This window comes from Theropithecus gelada, chromosome 7a (genome assembly GCF_003255815.1).
Source record: "Theropithecus gelada isolate Dixy chromosome 7a, Tgel_1.0, whole genome shotgun sequence".
Classification (NCBI taxonomy): domain Eukaryota; kingdom Metazoa; phylum Chordata; class Mammalia; order Primates; family Cercopithecidae; genus Theropithecus; species Theropithecus gelada.
Genome location: NC_037674.1, coordinates 30,344,676 through 30,350,796, shown reverse-complemented (window position 1 = coordinate 30,350,796; position 6,121 = coordinate 30,344,676).

Below are 6,121 nucleotides of genomic sequence, written 5' to 3'. Positions count from 1 at the left end.
TATAGACTTGGCCTACCTTCATCCAGAGTCAACTTCCTCTCTCTGCTGGCACTATCAGGGCATCCCAGTTCATTGGTTAGGCCTTGAGTGAGAGGGCCCAGCAAAAAGTACTCTTAGGAACATGAGGTGGCCAACATCTTGTTCTACTGGTGCAGCTGTTTCTAAAGTTTGAAGATTCTGGAGACCTGACTTCAGTTCTTTCTGGGGAATGGGGAGGTCTGAACTTAGAGTAGTTTCTTTAAGAATGGCTATAGTAGCAAGAGAAGTCTACTAAACTTGTGGTTGACCATCACTGGGTTTCATTCATTTTTGTGGTATCTATAGCACCCAGCATAGAGTCAGGCATAGAGTGCCAAGATAGTTCACAAAGTATAAGAAATAGCGGTTAAGAAGTCAGGAGATTTAGATTAATTGAAGAGATGCCATGTAGGATGTGATCTTGGGCAAGTCATTTAACTTCTCAGGCAATTTGTTTCCATGTCTGGAAAATGGCAGGTTCAAGTTCTAGGTCTCTTTAGGTTTCCATGATTAATCCATGATTCTCATAGATATTTTCTAATTTTTATTGAATTGCTTTTTGTCATTTAATTGAATTACAGACTCACTTTCTTGGATCAGATTTGACATTCTGGGGTTTCTAAACTTGTCTGTAATGTTTTCTTACATTTCTGAAGAGGAAATAGCTAGAGTTGCTAGGGCAATTATTATCTTTTAATAATCTTAATATGAATTCTTATAGTATCTGTGATACAGCATCCTTTTATGAAAGGACATTAAGTTATCTATTATATAATAGCTATTATATAGTATTATATATTATAAATATAAAATAAAATAAAAATTATGTTATTATATAACATTATTATTATATAATTATTATATAATAGCTATTATATAGTAGCTATTATGTAATTTGCATTATTTAATAGCTACCTGTCCTATAGTCTTAAAATGGGCCTAGAAAATAATAAATTCATACCAACTACAGTACTATTTTCATTTTTTCATTGATTCAGGCAAACACGAATCACGATTTTGCACTAAGTTGGCATTTGTTTACTTATTCTAGATTTTAAGGTGACTAGAGGGACTGGTTAAAAGTTCCCATATAGAGTCAGTGTTAGTGTTGATATATTGAATAAATTTTTTTCTTTTGCCTCTCAACGTCTGGAAAATTGTCTGCAGTGTTTCAAATGTCTCAAGGGTCTAGAAATGCTTCATAATTTGTTCTGAAGGACTATGAGATTGTGTGATCTGGAAAGCAGAGAGTGCTTAGCTGTAGTTGCTGTTCCCAATGGGATCCTGCTGCCGTCAATTATATTAAGGAAGAGTGCAAAGTCATGGTGCATCATTGCTAAAAATAGACCAGACAGTGGATCAGCTCCAAGTCACTGCTGATGCGGCAGCTACATACCCAGACTGGTTTTGTTCCACCTGAACCTAGGAAATCCTGAAAGCAGGCATTCAGTCACAAACCCCTGTTTCCCCATACACCACCCTCCCTAAGCACACACCTCAGATACACACTGAACCATTCCACTTACCACACTCATGCACACACACACCACAAACACATACTGCACCATCCATAAACCATAGCATTCCACACTCCACACACCACACACCGCAATTCAGGCACCCACACAGAGGATCTGAGAGATGTGAAACACCACTAAACATCGATGTGTGAAATAGGTGGCTCCTGAGTAAGGGCAGCTAATTAAGGCAGCAGAGTTGCTTTCAGGGATCAGCAGGCTTCTCTCCCTTGTCACCCTCCCTCCCCCTTTCTGTGTGTGCTTCTGCTTGTGCTTTGTTCTCAAGGTCTCTGTTATCGTAGTCCTCAGAGTCCATGGCTAAATTCTCTTTCAGAATTAATGGGTCTTTGTGCTCTGAAACCCTCCAGCACAGCCTGGTGTGAATGATGATGTGTGCAGTGGGTGGCCAGAGGCCAGTTGGGTCCGCTTTCCTTCTGTGATTCTCTGAACACTGCATCTGGCTACAGCAGTGCAGCTTGACAATTTCATTTTCCCGAGTGGCTGATGATCCTCCTAGGAAATTTATTAGCCACATCCTTTTCTTGTACTTGAGGGAAATGTTTTTAGGACTCTTGAATAAGAGGATCCCTTCCTGGAAATTTTAACTTCTAGTCATTTCGATCCAATCTCCTATAAGTCCGGTTTTGTGGGTTTTGGGCTGGTTATGAGGGTAGCAGGTGAGAGACTACATGTCACCTAGGGCATGAAGATAGCCTCATTCTGTATTGATTCATTCATCAGACTCTGAGTGAGGGAAGGTGGCAGTGAGTCTCGGAGCACGTTAAACAATTTTTAATTACAATTTTAAGTTACAATTTTTAATTAAAAACAATTTTTAATTAAAATTAAAATTAAAATGAAAATTAATTGCACTTTTCAATTTTAACATTTTTATACCCCCAAGGTGGGAGAAGAGTGTTGGGCTCAGTGTGGCAGAAACAGTTTGGGCCAATTCTTTACAGGTCCTGCACAGATGTACGAGTTTTGTAAGGCTGCCATAAGAAATTACCACAAACTGACTGACTTAAAACAACAGAATTTTTTTTCTTTCAAAGTTAGGGAAGCTAGAATTCCAAAATCAAGGTACTGGCAGGTCCATGCTTTCTCCGAAGGCTTTAGGGGAGATTCTATTCCATGACTTTCTCTTAGTTTCTGGTGTGGCAATTTTTGGTATTTCTTGGCTTGAATGCATTACTCCAGTCTCTGCCTCTGTATTCACATGAGCTTCTTCTCCATATCTCTGTCTATCTGTTTTTTCTTCTTGTAAGGACATCAGTCATATGCACCCTAATTGAGTATGGCTTATTTTAGCATGATTACATCTGAAAGACCTTATTTCTAAATAAGTTCATATTCTCAGGTACTGAGTGTTAGGGCTTTAATATATCTTTGAGGAGGACATGCCCAACATTATCCAACAATCTTCTTCTGATACTGGTTGGGCCTTTGGGTGCACAGAAGTCAATAATTAAGGTTTGGGAACCTCTACCTAGATTTCAGAGGGTGTATGGAAATGCTTGAATGTCCAGGCAGAGGTGTGCTGCAGGGGTGAAGCCCTCATGGAGAACCTCTTCTAGAGCAGTGCAGAAGGGAAATGTGGGGTCAAAGCCCCCATACAGAGTCCCCACTGGGTCAGTGCCCAGTGGAGCTGTGAGAAGAGGGCCATTGTCCTCCAGACACCAGAATGGTAGATACACCAACAGCTTGCACTATGTGCCTAGAAAAGCCACAGACACTCAACACCAGCCCGTGAAAGCTGCTGGGAGGGGGGCTGTCTCCTGCAAAGCCACAGACATGGGTGGAACTGCCCAAGACCATAGGAACCCACCTCTTGCATCAGGGTGACCTGGATATAAAACATGGAGTCAAAGGAGGTCATTTTGGAGCTTTGAGATTTGACTGTCCCACTGGATTTCAGACTTGCATGGGGCCTTTAGCCCCTTCATTTTGGCCAATTTCTTACATTTGGAATGGGTATGTTCACCTAATGCCTGTAATTCTGTTTTGTGTAGGAAGTCACTAACTTGCTTTTGATTTTACAGGCTCATAGGCAGAAGGAACTTGCCTTGCTTTAGATAAGACTTTGGACTGGACTTTTGAGTTAATGCTGAAATGAATTAAGACTTTGGGTGACTGATGGGAAGGCATGATTACTTTTGAAATAAGAGGACATGAGTTTGGGAGGGGCAGGGGCAGAATGATATGATTTGGCTATGTCCCCACCCAAATCTTATCCTGAGTTGTACCTCCCATAATTCCCACATATTGTGGGAGGGACTCGATGAGAGGTGGTTGAATCATGGGCGCGGGTTTTTTGCATGCTGTTCTCATGATAGTGAGTAAGTCTCAAGAAATCTAATGGTTTTATAAAGAGCAGTCCCCTGCACATGCATTCTTGCCTGCTGCCATGTAAGACGTGTGTTGCCTTTGCTCCTCTTTCAGCTTCTGCCATGATTGTGAGGCTTTCCTAGCCATGTGGAACAGTGAGTCCGTTAAACCTCTTTTTCTTTATAAATTATCCAGTCTTGGGTGTTTCTTCAGAGCAGTATGAAAATGGACTAATACACCTGCCTCGTGAAGCTTTGGCTGCCTTTTGCAGCCTTGGGACACTGCTCCCCACATTCTGGCTGCTCCAGCTCCAGTCATGGCTCAAAGGGTCTCAGGTACAGCTTGGGCCATACCTCTACAGCATGCAAACCATAAGCCTTGACAGCTTCCATGTGGTGTTAAGCCTGTCATTTGCAGAATGCATGAGTAAAGAATGTTTGGCAGCCTCTGCCTGGATTTCAAAGAATGTGTGGAAGAGCCTGGGTACCCAGGCAGAAGCCTGCAACAGAGGTAGAGACCCCCACAGAGAACCTCTACTTGGAGAGTGCCAAGGAGAAATGTGGAACTGGGGCTTCTATACAGAGTCCCCACTGGGTCACTGCCTAGTGGAGTGTAAGAAGGAGGTCACTGCCCTCCAGACCCAAGGATGTTAGATGCACTGACAGCTTGCACCCTGTGTCTGGAAAAGCCACAGATATTCAATAACCTGTAAGAGTAGCCTTGGGAGCCGAACGCTGCAAAGCCACAGGAGTAAAGCTTGGGAGCCTATCTTTGTACCAATATGCTCTACCCGTGGGACATGGAATCAAAGGAGATTATTTTGGAGCTTTAAGATTTAATGACTGCCCTGCTGGGCTTTGAAGTTGCATGGAGGCTTGTAGCTTCTTTCTTTTGACCAATTTCTCCGTTTTGGAATAGGACTGTTTACCCAATTTCTACACCCCCATTGTATCTTGGAAGTAATTAACTTGTTTTTGATTTTACAGGCTCATAGGTGGAAGGGATTTGCCTCGTCTCAGATGAGACTTTAGACTTTGGATTTCGAGTTAATGCTGGAACAACTTAAGACATTGGGGGAATATTGGGAAGGCATTATTTTATTTTGAAATGTGAGAAGAATATGAACTTTGGGAGGGGCTGGGTCAGAATGATATAGTTTGAATATTTTTCACCACACAAATCTCATGTTGAAATGTAATCCTTGGTGTTGGAGGTGAGGCCTGGTGGGAGGTGTTTGGATCACAGGGGCGGATCCCTTATGAATGGCTCAAGCCATCCCTTCATGATAAGTGAGCTCTCACTCCAAGTTCACACCAGATCTGGTGGTTTAAAAATGTGTGGCATTTCTCCCTCCAACTTCTTGCTCCCGTTGTTGCCATGTGACATGCCTGCTCCCTCTTGCCTTCTGCCATGAGTAAAATCTTACTAGGGTGTCCCTAGCAGCAGATTCCAGTACTACGCTTCCTACATGGCCTGCAGAAAAGTGAGCCAATTAATCCTCAGCCAATTAACCCTCTTTTCTTCATAAATTACCCAGTCTTAGGTATTTATTTATAGCAATGCAATAACATCCTAATACACCTATGGATTCATTCTTTTTATACTCTGGCTTTTTAGTTGATTGTCTTTCTAGATCTGGAAAATAGATTACTTTCAGCTACTTGTTAGTCCTCCTGTGTCTAATGCCACCTATCCTTGATTTGGCTAGCTGGTGTGTGCAAACCATCATCATTTTATTAAGCATAGTGGGGCTCTTTATTTTATAAAAAGAAACAGCTGATATTATTTGATATTCAGGCATATATCCTAGATAATTTTAAGTTGGTTCTTCAGCACTTAGCATAGTATGTGAAACATAGAGGGTTTCAAAAATATTTATTGAATGGATTAATGTACTCTATATATTAAATATTAAGTATTTTGTTCTCTCAATCTTACTGTGATAATAAAGATTTTTTTAAAAGCCACCTCTAGCAGAAAGTGTGGAAGGAAGAAATATTAACATTTTGTACTTCGAGAAGTAGAATGGAGGGAAAGGAGAGATTCTTAACTCTTTCTTTAGTTACCTCAATATTATTTGACTTGCTACCAAAAGCAATGTTTTTAATTTAATAAATCCAATGTGATCAAATCAACAACAAAATTTACCCCCACTCCAAAACAAAATTAGAGTAAACCACTGGTGGCAGCTGAGTTCCAGAGTGTGTGTTTAGGTGGGGATCCAGACACATTCTGGAGTTGATTATGGCTGGATAATA